Below are 13,906 nucleotides of genomic sequence, written 5' to 3'. Positions count from 1 at the left end.
ATGTGCAAGAACATGTGTTTAATTTGCAAGACGCTTTGTTTAATTAAAAGGTAAATACCATTTACAATTCCTCTTGCAGATGAATTTAGAACAGCAACAACACCTACAGAGGGCCGAAATTGCCGGCAGAATTTCTTGGATGCATTTGATCAATTAAAAGGATACACGTTTGAGAAGAAATAATTATTTTTTTTCCGTTTGTTTTCAAATAGGGATGGCTTTATTTTCTATAAACAGATTATTCCTCGAATTTAACACCTAGCTAAATGTGAATTTAAAGGTACAAAAACCATATTGTTATGTATTTAATATGGAATAGATAAATCTGAAGGCTAAAAGCATTCCTTGCTCAAGTCCCAACGTGAATGAGATCGTCTCCCTTTTCTCTCTATCTGTCTATATGTCTTCTTATAAAGGGTGATCCCTAAAGCTGTGTGGATCAAAAAGACCTTTCACCCCTCCAGAAAGATACCTTTCCTCACCTCTCTTGGGTGCTTCAATATAACTGTTCCATAAGCTTACTCCCATCTTAAGGCAGATCAAAACGATCTCCGATCTCATGTTTTCTTTATTTAAGATTTGCTCCCTTTTTTAAGTGATCATGAAAAGGGAACATGCTATTGATTCTTTAGCTGGCCTAGGGGCATAAAAAGTTGAAGGATGCTTAGGCCTCCTTACTTATAACTTCTAATCTCAATAACACAGGCGGTACAGATAAAAACTCAACGTTATTTTTTTCTCTGTGAGTCAACACTATGTGTCCTTGTGGTTTGGATTCGGTTACACTCGGAGGAAGTAGAGGAGTGACTCTCCTGAGAAGCCAGCCCAATCATTTTCTTAGTGGAGAACACCACAGGACATCCAGGCAGCATGAAAGGAAAATTGTGCACCACTTCTACAGCTCAGCATACTGGGAATTGGATTTGGGTTGTCCCCACTGTGGGACAGTCACCCCATACTCTTCCAACCATCCCAGTCTATTATCTGATTAACATACAAAAGACGAAAATATACAATAGTCAAACTTTTTATATCAATGTGTTATTATAGGCTATAATGCAGAAGTCATAGTATTCTTTTAACAAGACCCAGAAAACAAATAGTGAATAAATAGGCAAGAAAGAGTACAAAGGAATCCCCCACAAGTCAATGTACTTTTTCTTCTTGTGATATCAGACAGTCCTCTTGTCTCTCCCCACCCCCATTCATTAAACAAAAGTTCCATTCTGTATTGTTGCCAAGAGGAAGTTTCAGATCATCTGTCAAGGAAAGCACAATAAAACCCCCGCAAAACAAATTGCCCCTCATTGTGGCAAACATGGACATGTGACAATTGGCTATTGGTCCTCATTATTCAAACTCTAACTGACTAAAATCTTTATGGAGGAAAAGGCAGGCATTTATTTGAAAACATTATTATGTCCTAATCATTTGGTAATTTTTCATTTCAATGTCCAGTATACATTGGGCTTGTGTCAATGAGTTCTATTTTCTGGAGGGAAAAACCTCTTTGTGGTTTTGCAAATTTAGGATTAAATTTTCTGAACTATCTGTCCATTATTGCTCTGTGGGACAGTGACCACTGTGTATCCTATTCAAAGGAAAAAGTAAGGTTGGTCCAAAACAGGAGAAGCTGAAGCTTCAAACATGTACAGAACAATTTGATCTCTTTATTGTTTCTTTATTCTACCTCCTGTATAAGTTTCTGTTTACTTACAGACATCTAATCTTCACACTACAGGAAACCTCTGGGAACAAACCATCCTCAAGCCATGAACATACCACAAAAGAAAGCTCTGTATCTGGCTAAGATTGGCCATACCCATACTTAGTAATTTCAAAATGTTGGTTTTATTATTTGGCGTGTAGGGCTTCCTGCATTCGCTGACCAGGATATATGGAAAAATGTCTCTGTATTTTTTCTTCCATACACACTATAATGCATAAGATCTATTTTTAGGAAAATGGCTTTGTAAAATGCCTTTTACATAACCTCACTAACAATGGACCTTAGCTTTAGCTTGAACAAATGAAGGTCTTTTTCCAGGATTTGTTTTTGTTTTTCTCTGTGTTGAATTTCCAGTGTCTAGGGGAGTTGCCAAGGTCAGGGGCCTGACTGGTGGCTGAATGAGGGGTTGAGTCTCTGACAGTTAAGTAGAAGGGACATGAAGCTCTGAGAATACTAAGCCTCAATGATAGAATGCAGAAAATCTTGGACCTGATGGCTTCCCTGACTACAGAAGTGACTTTGAAAGTTCTGTGTTGTCTCTCAGAACATCACACCACCCCTTTATAAAACAGAAGGGATAGATTAGATCATTTCAAAAAAGCTTTTCAGGTCTTTAAAAAAATCTGTGAAAGCGTTTATGGTATAATTTCACACAAACAAACCAGATTCATTACATAACATTTTGCTTCCAAACTGATATTGATACTAACAGTTTAATGAGAGATGAGAGGCAGAAAATCCCCAACTTGATATTAACAGCTATATTCAACTAAATTACAGTTTTGGAAACGTCAGACATCCTCAACATGAGGGTAGGCCCTGTGGCCAAATAATTTGCACACAACCCAAGAAAGCTGAGGCATACGGGCCACGGTCCAACCCGTGACTTAGGGCAGCTCATCTGGATGTATCTCTGATTCTGTGAGCCCTACTAAATAGGGTGGAACCCTAAAAGAGGCCATCAAATACATCCTCCACCTAAGCTAACTGTACAGCACAGAGTAAATCAGTTTTCCAAATATATTTCAGTGTGTCCTAAGTATACATGGAAAATATGGCTGCCCCTCAAGAATGGGTCTGCTCAAAACCACTCATAACTGCAAAGAAGCAACCTATGAAGGGGGATAAGTAGAACTAAGGCTTACGAGAATGAACGTCGTGGTATGCATCGTGGACTAGCTTTGCCAAGCTGTGTCTGACGGGCTTGACCTTCTGAATGGTTGTGTAGACCAAGTTTATCCTGAGACTACCTTTCCTGATACCTCTTTTAACTGCTTTAACTGCACTCCAAGTAAAGCCAATGTGATTATTTTAGTCCATTGCCTTTAACACACACTACGCAAAATAAACTTATAACTTTTTTATATGAGAAGATATTTGAAATTAAGGTGAAACGTGGGCTGAGCTGTTTTTGATCCAAGAATTTTTCTGCGAATCTTCTTTGTGCATCATGGAATGGTCGAAAGAGCTATAATCAGAAGGTCTAGTTTTAAGGACTGTGCATTGTTCTAGGTTCTAGGTGTAATTGCCACGTTCTGTTTTCCTAACCACTAAAATGAGAGAATTTTCAATAACTCTCTTACAAAGAAAACTAGTATTTATTATTATTATTATTATTATTATTATTATTATTATTATTATCGTTATTCAAGACAGGACTTCTCTGCATGATTCTGGCTGTCTTGGTAATCTCTCTGTAAACCAGGCTGGGATCTGGAACTCAGAGATCTGCCTGCCTCTGCCCCCTGAGTGCTGGGATTAAAGGCATGAGCCACTACCACCCGGATAAAGCAAATATTCATATTTTTAAATGTTTTCTTTATCATAAAACATAAATAATTTTTCCTTATGAAAGACTAAGACTCTGACCTAAAGCATTCATTTCAATATTGTCAGACACAGCAATGTGCAATAACTTGCAGTCCCCAAAATAAGGCCCCTGGCATTCTTAGATCTCACCTGCTGTGAATTGACATCCGGTTTACCCCAAATCCTTTACTTTCTTTACCTGGATCTGTGTGTGTGTGAAGAAAAGAGAAACAGCCCTGGTCCACCACCGGGTAAATCAGTATTTAATTGCTCGAATTACACATGGAAAAATAACTGCCTTCTCAGACAGTACATATCCAGAAAAACAGACTTCATTGGTAGTAATGACAATACGATATTACCCCCATCTCTAGGTCAAAGTTACCTGAAGACAAACACACTCTCTAACAAGAAGAATAGAAAAGCAAACACACCCACACCCACATGCACATGCACACAGAAAACAACTAAAGCTTTTTCAAGGCTAAACTACTTTCAAAAACCATACAAAATGAACCTTTGAGTTCCCTAGAAAAACAGAATAATTTCTGAGTCAGAGGTTTCAGGCACAGGACCCAGTGTATGAGGATGCAACTTTCCTTGAAGAAAACTACAGCACAGGTTGCAGAAGAGAGGAAAGGGGGTCCTACTTCCCTTCCTTCCTCTTCTGGCTTATAGGACACTTCCTGCCTGCTAGTCACATTCTGAACTATTAACAGACATTTCCTCCAACCATTGATGAAAAACTTCCAGAACGTGTCATCAGAGCTCTTCCGAACTGATAAATGTGGGTTTCCTTGAGTGGAGTTTTGTGTGCATGCGTGCATGCGTGCCTCTGGGGGGTGTGTGTGTGTGTGTGTGTGTGTGTGTGTGTGTGTGTGTGTGTGTGTGTGTGTGTGTGATCTTGATGCTTGCAAAACGTGTTTTCAACAACAGCTGTGACTTTTTTCCCTCTTGTTTTATTTGTTTGTTTTTGTTTGTTTGTTTGTTTGTTTTTTTATTGAGGGGAAGAGTTGATTCTTGATCACCCAACCCCCATACTTCAGCTAGGGTCTAGGAAAGGGTCCCTGTGGACCTAGGGAGAAGCTGAACTAGCACTTACTTTGAGCAGTAAACGAGGTGAGCAAACCATTTTTGGTTTTGATTTTTTTTTTTATTTCAAGTAGCTTTGTTTGGTGGGGTTGTTTTTCTGTATGTTTGAACTGGTACCCTATGCTGGGGGTACGGAGGGTCCAGTTAGGCCTGGGTGGGGCCAGGCAGTGGAAGTTTGGAGTGGGTCGCCGCGCCGGCCTCGTCTGACCAGCAGGGGGACCCGGAGCTCTTCTCCAGAGTCGGTGGGCACAGCGGGGGCGACAGGGGACTTGGGCAAAGATAGGGATTCGAAAAGAGGAAAGCCCCCGAGCGGAACAAGGGCTGGAAACCTTCAGCCCGTACAATGCATATAGTGGTCAGCCTGGGTTGCTTCTTGCAAGATGCATCCTGGAGGGGTGGGGCTGGGCACAAGAGTGCGTCCCTCTCCTTACCCCTCTGTGAAGTCCTCCGGTGCCGCTCCGCTTTTCGCCCTCGAGCTCCAGGTCATATCAGGTTGCGATGGTCAGTCTTAATCCCTAACGCTTTAGGAAGCAAAGCGTCGCCCACAAATAACGTGAAAGAGAAGAGCGACCATGAGGTCGGGCACAGGAACAGGTGTCACCAGGCACCCCGGTGTGCCCCACACCCAGCGCTTCTGCAATGCAAAGAACAGATTACTCGGCCAGGATGAGCTAGGGCTGGTCTTTTGATGCTCTCTATGAACCACACATTTTCTTGGCTTGCTTACCTTGCTGTGAGATGGCGTGGGGTTCACTTCACTCCCTTACTCTCCTGAAGGATCCATCCATCCTAGAGAGAGTTAACCGGCTGTGGTTGCTCAAACTAGAGGCCATGTGGCAAACAAAAGTGATGCTTCTGCCTCCGAGTGGGGCTGAGAGACACTGGAGTCCAGCCTTTTGGAATGCTATAGCCTACTGGGGAGAGCAGAACAATCACTCTCTTTTGGACACTCACTTAAAACTGCGCTGAGATCAGCTTTTAATTGGCCTCAGGTTAGATGAGTTTAGATTTTAGTTTAGATGAGTTAGATTTATGGTTTGTGGGGTTGGGGATTTAGCTCAGTGGTAGCCTAGCAAGCGCAAGGCCCTGGGTTCGGTCCTCAGCTCTGAAAAAAAGAAAAAAAGAAGATTTATGGTTTGTGACTTTCCAGGGGAAAGGCCTTTTTTGATGTGATAGTAGCTACTGCCTAAAATTTGCATAAGTTAACTGTTTCAAATACCATCTCCCTAAACAACCCACACAGGCACACGCTGGCTTCTACTACTACCATCTCCACCATTCAGACACATGTCTTTTGAATGCCAGTTTCCCCCACCCGCTGTCCCCTCCGCCAAGCGTGCCCCCTCTATCTCCCTCTTTCTCTTAGTCCTCCCGGAAAAAAACTGAGTTAAGTCATTGGACATATTAATAGGATTGGATGTTTTTTGGCAGCTGAAAATTTACGCTTAATATCCCACCATCCCAGAAATCATATCACACTAACTTCTAGAACTCTATTTTGTTCCTTTGAAAATGGGACAGTGCTAGTAAAACTTGGTGGGATTATGTTTTCCATAGCATTTGTAGGCAATGTGCTTTGTCTAATACAGAAGAACTAAGAATCCCCACTAACTTGTCGGGGGACAGTACCTCTCTTTTACAGGCTTTACCAAGAAACTGTGGCTAAGCATTTAAATCATGATAGCTAACATTTGAGACCTAATAGTAATATGCTTTTGTACAACCCAATCATGTGTGATAAAGATGTCATATATGTGACATAAAGTTTTGAAAAGAAAAATAGATTTTCATTTCTTTAAACACAATTTAAAGACAACTAGAAATGTCAGCTTCAGGAACTGAAGGCTGTTCTGGTGTTTCTACAACCTGTAGCCCAACAACTCAGCAAGCCCTCCTCTTTATATGGAGTGGAGCTAAAGAATTATGGAGGTAACTAATTTTTATGGAAAGATACTGTGTCCTTCTAAAATTGCAATATATTCTAAAGACGAAATTGAACCAAGAAAAATTTGCAAGCCTTTTTATGGTTTTTTTTTTCCTTTTGTTTTTAACATTTAAAAGAGAGAAGCATTGTCTGCAGTTCCTATCCCTTAAAAACATTTGAGAAGAATTGGGGTGGGGGAAAGAATCCTTAAAAACAGCAACAACAACAACAACAACAACAACAACAAAAACCTTCTGACTATTGTCACTAGGGCTTCGGCAAGCATTTTAAGGATACATTTAAGATTGCAAAAAACAATTTGTTTCTAGCTACTTCCATACAATGTGGAAAATTATGACTCCCACTGTGACTGAGTAAAATGCTTAGTGATAATTTGTTATTTATTAGACTATGTGGCATGTTGAATGAGGTGTTCTATTTGTCAATGAGATCTGAGTTTACACAGTAAAAGAAATACCATTGTAGGTCCTTTACAACATTGTATGAAATATCACACTACTGATTCCCCAAATGTGAATTTTCCCATAACCTTCTGAATTCTCCTCATAAGCCTGACTTAATTCCTGATACTCCAGAAACTTGGTATGCTTTGATGTGCTTTTTTTTTTTTTTTTTTTTTTTTTTGGTCATTTCTAAATCTTGTCCCTGGCTCAGTGGGTATTTCATTTGTAGGAGTTGACTTTAGGAAAGAATGGTGATACACAAGTGTGAAAGTTGAAATACCGTTTCATGTTATAATCAAAAAAAGGCAAAATCGTTGTTTCTATCCCATGAACAGATGAGGGAACCCAAAGGGTTTGATTTGAATGCCCTCCACAGAGCCTACCAAGAGCATAATGAGGTGATATAACAGATTGCTTGGCACTACATATTTATTATTGAAAAAGTAATTATTTTACATTTAACACTCTTTTGAGCTGCACTGATTCCCCTGGGAAAGGAATAAAAAAGGAAAGATAGACCGTGTTGGGCGCCCAATGTTTCCATCATGTCATGAATGAAGGAGCTGGTTTGCTTACCCCAGCTAAGTTCTCACAAGAAAAGCTAGAATCTCTATTTTATTTAATGCTCATTTTATGAATGCCTAGCTCTTTCTAAACCAATACTTTAAATAAAATCAAACCAAAGGTGAAAGTTTGAGCCTACTTACATGTTGGTTGAACCTGAATAACTTTACTATCATAATTTTTTTTGAAAACCTGGCCAAAATCTGCCTGCGGTTTCAACCTGACCTGCAGGGGGCAATAGCTTGACGCGAATGACAGCTAAGGCTGCTGTCCTATTAGACTTGAAATTCTGACTTTGACCCTGGAATGTTGTGTAGGTTGGAAAGAGTGCTTAATTAATGTATATTGAAACAAAAGATCAGGTAAATTGTTTGATTTGTCTTCAAGCTATATTTTTAGACTAATCTAATTCAGTTTTTTTTCTTAAAGAGATTATCAGAGTTTTTCAGTAGACACATTCAGCTACCTGGAGAATCATCTTAAATACTAATTGTTTACTAAAAAAAAAAATTAATGTACTTTTTTAAAAAGCAGAGTAAAGTGAATATTATTATCTGTTTTCAAATAGATGTGAAAATCAGAGAACCATAGCATATTTATAACAGGTAATAAAAGAATACTACATGCATATAGAATAAACTCTCTTATGATACTCCTTTAAAAATATCTGAAAATTGCAAATAGGTGAGGGGCAGTCAAACACTATTTGAAATATGCTTTCCCTCCATATCTAAAACATTAATTTTGAATACTGGTATGCATTCAAATATCATAATTGACAGGGTATGATATATTTTATCTCCCTATTTTTTCCTGTTACAAATAGAGTAGAATTTATTGGTTATTGGTAGCATACACCCCTTTCCTCTTCCTGATATCTCTACCCTTTCCCACATTCCCATCTCTCCCCCCATCAAGTGTTTACTACAGATCAAAGACACACCAAAAGGTGTATGGGTGGGAGGGGTGACTGCAAAACTTAATTTTTAAAAACTCTCTCTTGTCTCTTCCCTGTAATTGCACCCTGTGTTTCCTAAATCAATTTTAAATGATACAAAATGTTTCCCTAAAAGGCATCCTGATTTCAATAAGTCAAAGAGGGGATCAGGAACAAATAACCCCGAGTCAATGCTAGTGGTATTTACTAGGTTGTTTCTATATACAGCATATGCTGTGCATATATTTTGATCACAGTAAGGAAAAGCATGATAGTTTTTTTTTAAAGAACTGCTATATAAGCGCTCCTTTTCTTTTATGTGACAGTTTAGTCTTGATTTTAAAAATTAATTTTTTTAAAAAAGCTTTAAAAGCATCCTTTTTTCTCCTCAGTATGCTAAAGATGTATATGTTTTTTGCTTTTCTTTAAGGAAAGAATATGGGGGTTGCTTACCACGGGGAATGAGAATTCTATTCTCCAACACCCCCTCCCATTCTACTAAACCGTTTTAGTCGACATATGTTTGTTATCAGAGAGAGGTGCTGTGAACACACAGCCATTTTCTTAGCAGCTTTTTGACTGTATGTTACCATAGTCCCACAAGGCATTGGTCCTTTCCCATTGGGAAGTCATGAATAAGAGACTATGAAGCTCACACGTCAGATCTTCCTCAATTAATCCACCATTAGCATGTTCGGGGTCCACAACTGGATGGTTAACAGCGGCTTTTGTAACTGTGTGCCGACCATACCCAATTATGCTCTGCTAAAAATGAACTCTTTGCAGACCAAGCCTCTCGGGCTGTCAGTGTTTTCCGTTTTCCTATTTTAACGTTTGTGTATAGTGGCAGGCGACAGATGGTGTGGATCAGATCGATTTGATTGCATTAGATGATTTTCCCCCCTTCCCCACGCCTTTCTGGAAGCTCGCATCAGCTGAAGGCTCTCGCCTGGGACTCCTCCGAAGCATGAGCAAGCCGCCACCACGCGAAGGCACTGGGGCACAGCCAGCGAGAGGCGATGAGGTCCCTTCCCAGGGCTTGTTAACACTGTAACCGGGCGCTCAGAGAGCAGCGGCTCCCACTGCCCAAGCCTGCCTCGCCGCCCATCGGATGACTCCTGGCTTCTGCACACAGTTGGAGTTCAGCGGGCAACCTGGATTTAGAGGGTAAGCACTTCATTCTAGACGGATTTGTGACAGTTACTTTGCTATACCTGCGATACCGCAGACAAATCTCAGCAAAGGATGTAGGATGTGTGGGAGAGGGCGACTATGTTTACATCGGTAAATGGGTTTCTTTTTGTCTGAGACCGAGAGAGTGTTACTCAGTGACGATGTGTATAGTGTTTTGCCATTGATTGTAGGAGTCCACTACCACCCTCCTCCCGATTTTTTCCCTCTCCTCCGTGTTTTCCCCCTTTCTACTTGAGAGGGAAGGAGAGATAGAAGGAGGGAGGAGGGAGTGAAGGAGGGAGGGGGAGAGAGAGAGAGAGAGAGAGAGAGAGAGAGAGAGAGAGAGAATGAGAATATTTCTGCTTTAGCTTAATTGCCTTATTTTCTAAACCGATTGTTTTGTAGCTCGCTTTATGTATATTTGGTTTTTAATTACCAAGGCTTTAGCTAGGATGGGTGCTGGGGAGTGGGGGACAGGGTGGGGAAGTACAGAGGAACACTGCCACAGTCGCAGTGGCCTTGAGAGATCAAAAGGTGCTGAAAGAACCCCTTGCCCGAAAAACACACCTTCAGTTATTAGGACGCGAGGGAATTGTAGATTCTAATAAACATGGCTTGCAGGAGTCGACGAACAAAGGTACTTAATGCGGACCTAAGCCTCCGCTGCTTTTGCTCCGATAGCGGTACTTAAATATTCGAGAGGAAAGTGTAAGTTGATCAACAAACGCCCTGGTAGTATTGGGCTTTTTCCCTTTTCCGTTTTTTGTGTGGAGGGTGGAGGGGCGGTGGGGAGGGTGGATGGGTGGGGGAAATCCGACAGCTTAAGGAGGTTTGAATTGAATATGCACCCAGCGGCAGTGGTCTCGTAGGAAATGGTGTTCTCGTAAGTCAGGCTGCCCCGCTGAAGCACTCGAGAGCTGTGTGTGGTTAGAGCTCAGAGCGTCAGTTCTGTTGGGAGTGCTGCGGGTTGTCCGCTTGGGCTGAGCTGTCCACTGGTCCAGGTGCTGAAGTGTGGAGCATTTGGTATGTAGGGAAAGGGCTGACTCTGTTGCTTGGTTAGGAAGAAAACCTATCGCCTGCCTTGTTCCAGGTTTTTTTTTAAAGCATGCTAGTCTGTGGGTCTCTGTGTGTGTTCGTGTGTGTGTGTTCGTGTGTGTGTGTTCGTGTGTGTGTGTGTGTGTGTGTGTGTGTGTGTGTGTGATTTTTTTTTTCCGGAATCGTGATAAACTAAGGGAAAGTACTTGGAAAGCACTGAAAAGCTGTGTGGGCATTTATGCCGTAATTCTACAGCATGAGGAGAATGTGTGTATGCGGGGTGTGTGTATGTGTCTGTGTGCCTTGACCATGCTTCTGACTTGAAAACCATTCCATTTAGTAAATCAAATCCTATCTGTACAGTGTGTTTTGTTTTCCTTTCCGAGGTGGTTGAGATTTTTTAAATAAAAGAGTTCAGGAGGAAATGCACACTTTGCTCATAGACTATTTCATTACTTTCCCTAAGGGCTTTTGTTTCTAGGAGTTCAGGCTAAAGGGAACCTGTCAGCTTTCTTGATTTTTTTTTTCTCTTACTGGTTGTAGTACCAGAGAAAAGCTCCATTTTATATCTATGTTGGGTAATGGCAGCAAATAGTATTTATTAATTGTTTCACTGGCGTGAATCTTTTTGGTAAATGATGTACTCGGAGTTGCCTAAAAAGATACTGTGAAAATAGGCTCTAGTCGGTGGGAAGTACTATTTTTCTTTTGAGTTATTTCAGGCAAACATTAAATCATAAAATCTAGAATTCATCTTGGTTTTTCTGCCTGTAAGTAATGTGTCAGGAAAATGATGAGTGAGTTGGTCTGCCTGGAGAAGTATTATATCAAAATACAATAATGAGAGGAGGCACAGCCTAAGTACCTTAAATTACAACCAGGTCAGTCAGAGATGAGTTGTGGTGGTGGGAGAGACTGTTACATAATTACTCCTTGATGAAGAGCTATTTGCACTTACATAATTTCAGAAATCATGTCTGTTGCCACCTTTCCGTGTTCCTCCCCTCCACTCACACAGATGTACTGTCATGTATTTGAAAGTAAAGCAGGAAACAAATTGAGAACTTTCTAATGGAGCTGCAGCATGTCCTGGGTGGTGGCATTTCACTGGTCCATTTTATTGAGTGAACAATAAACCCCCATCTATTGGTATATCCACTGTAGGATCTCAGGACAAAGCTGCTCAAGTAAGAGCCATGTAGATCATCAAGGAATCAGGGATTTTTCCCTTGATGTCAAAATTAGTCACTTTGGGAATGGGTTTCTTTTTTCTTGGGTTCCTTCTTAAAATTATTTTCTTGAGAACAGAGCTTCCAAAGGGGTTTCTGTCAAGGTGTTCCCAACACTGCACAGTGTGTATTCATAGTGAGTACTGAAAGGGTGAGCTGAGAAATTAAACACGCTGGCAGTTCTAAATGATGGTGCTTAAATGTTAGAAGCTCTACCAGCTTGTCAACTTAGTGAGTTCAGATCGTATGGAAAATGGGTTTAATTATTTTGTGCCTCGAAGCTCTTTCCCTCCCTTTAAAATCCATTGCGTTGTATGTAGCTCTAAGGCCTTCAAAGGGGGAGATGCCTTTTTGCAGATCTATAAGTATTTGATTTCAAGTAGTAAATTGAATGACTGTTTATTTTCTGTGATTTTTCAAGCTCGAGAGAGTGCATTTCCAAAACACACTGTTGAAAATTCCACCAATGCATGACCCGATCTTGATTCGAGTCTCACTGAAGCCATCCAGGCAAATGCATTTGTGATATTTGTGTGCTTAACTATGCATGTCTTCTACAGGGTTCGCTTGCTGCCATGACACTCAATCAAAGCACCTAGAGTGGGCTGGCCATGACCAGAGTCCGCATGAAGCAGAGCAAATACCAAGGAAAGCGCTGGGTGATCACCAGGTACACTGAAGGTTACTACTTATATCACTCCCCAAAGATCCTTGGCACCTAGGCTCTGCTTGGCGGAAAGAAAGCACTTGCCTGTTGTGTGTTAAGTGGCTGGTTCTGTGATTTGTCTTTCAGAATTGGAAATAGAACAGCCATTTGGAAGATCTGGGCAGGAAGCAACAGAGCACAGCTTTGGAGCCTTCTTTAGGGAAATCGAGTTATGGATTTATGGTCCCGGTCAAGCTCAGCCCAGCCCTAGCCAGGGGCGGGCTCCGCAGCAAGAGTTCTTTCTGGTGGTGGCGGCGGCAGCGGCAGCAGTGACAGCGGTAGCAGAGGCAGAGGCAGCGGCAGCTTGGCCCTCTGACTCTCTTCGGTGACGGGTATTCTTGGGTGGATAATACGGATTACGTTGTTATTGCTTAAGAATACGCGTAGTCGAGGAGAGTACCAGCGGCAGGCGGGCAGCAGCCGCCCCTCCCAGCCCACCAGCTGGCCACTAAAAGCTCCCGGTTGCCAAGGTAGCACTTTTTATGTTTTCTTTTCCTCGGGTGGTTTCGTTCTGGATCTTCCTGGCACCTCTGGTGACCCAGACCGCTTTTAGAAGGAAAGGGGGAGGGGGTGCGCGCCGGAGTTGGGGGCGGGGGGCAAGGCGGAGGAGAAGGGAGGGGAGAGGCGGAGAAAGGAAGAGGGTCTCTGAAGCCCGGGCTGTGGGGCCATTAGAGTAGTCTCTCTCTCTCTCTCTCTCTCTCTCTCTCTCTCTCTCTCTCTCTCTCTCTCTCTCTCTCTCTCCCTCCCCTCCCTCCCTCTTCTCTCTCTCTCTCTCTCTCTCTCTCTCTCTCTCTCTCCTCTTTCTCTCTCTCTCTCTCTCTCCTAGAGGGCAGGGTGACAAAAGTGCCAATCTGAAAGATTCTCTAAAGTTGTAGAGGATTAAAAGGCCTGGACCAGTTTAGCAGCACCTCAGAGCTGGTCCTCTTCAAGGAAGAGGGTCGCCTGGGGCATGCCTCGGCAAAAAGGGCGTGTCCGTGCGCGAAGGTGCCCCGGGGCAAGCTTGTCCAAGCTCGTGACTTCGCGAATCTCTGGCCTGGGGCGGAGCCGGAGCCCCACCCGCGACCGCGACCGGCCGAGCTGCTCAGCAAGCAGATCTGGCAGCCAAGCTAGGGGAGGGGCGGGGGACAGGGGGCTGGGTCCCGGTGGAACTTTGATTACAAGTGTTGTGGGCCTCTGAGGAGCCCCTATTTTCTTTTCGGATTCTCCGCGAAGAGGTGGAGAAGCAGGCTGGTAATCGGATTGGT

General features: G+C 42.3%; 1 long non-coding RNA gene across 1 annotated transcript; it reads left to right on the top strand.

Moving 5' to 3' along the window:
- Positions 1-9,070: 9,070 nt before the first annotated feature.
- On the top strand, positions 9,071-13,220 carry LOC116896318. Its single transcript, XR_004387332.1, has 3 exons — positions 9,071-9,686; positions 12,517-12,626; positions 12,750-13,220. It is a non-coding gene; the product is annotated as an uncharacterized LOC116896318 (long non-coding RNA).
- The last annotated feature ends 686 nt before the right edge of the window (positions 13,221-13,906 follow it).

This window comes from Rattus rattus, chromosome 3, assembly GCF_011064425.1.
Source record: "Rattus rattus isolate New Zealand chromosome 3, Rrattus_CSIRO_v1, whole genome shotgun sequence".
Classification (NCBI taxonomy): domain Eukaryota; kingdom Metazoa; phylum Chordata; class Mammalia; order Rodentia; family Muridae; genus Rattus; species Rattus rattus.
The sequence above is the reverse complement of the archived record's forward strand: the minus strand, read 5'-3'. Positions and strand labels throughout refer to the sequence as shown.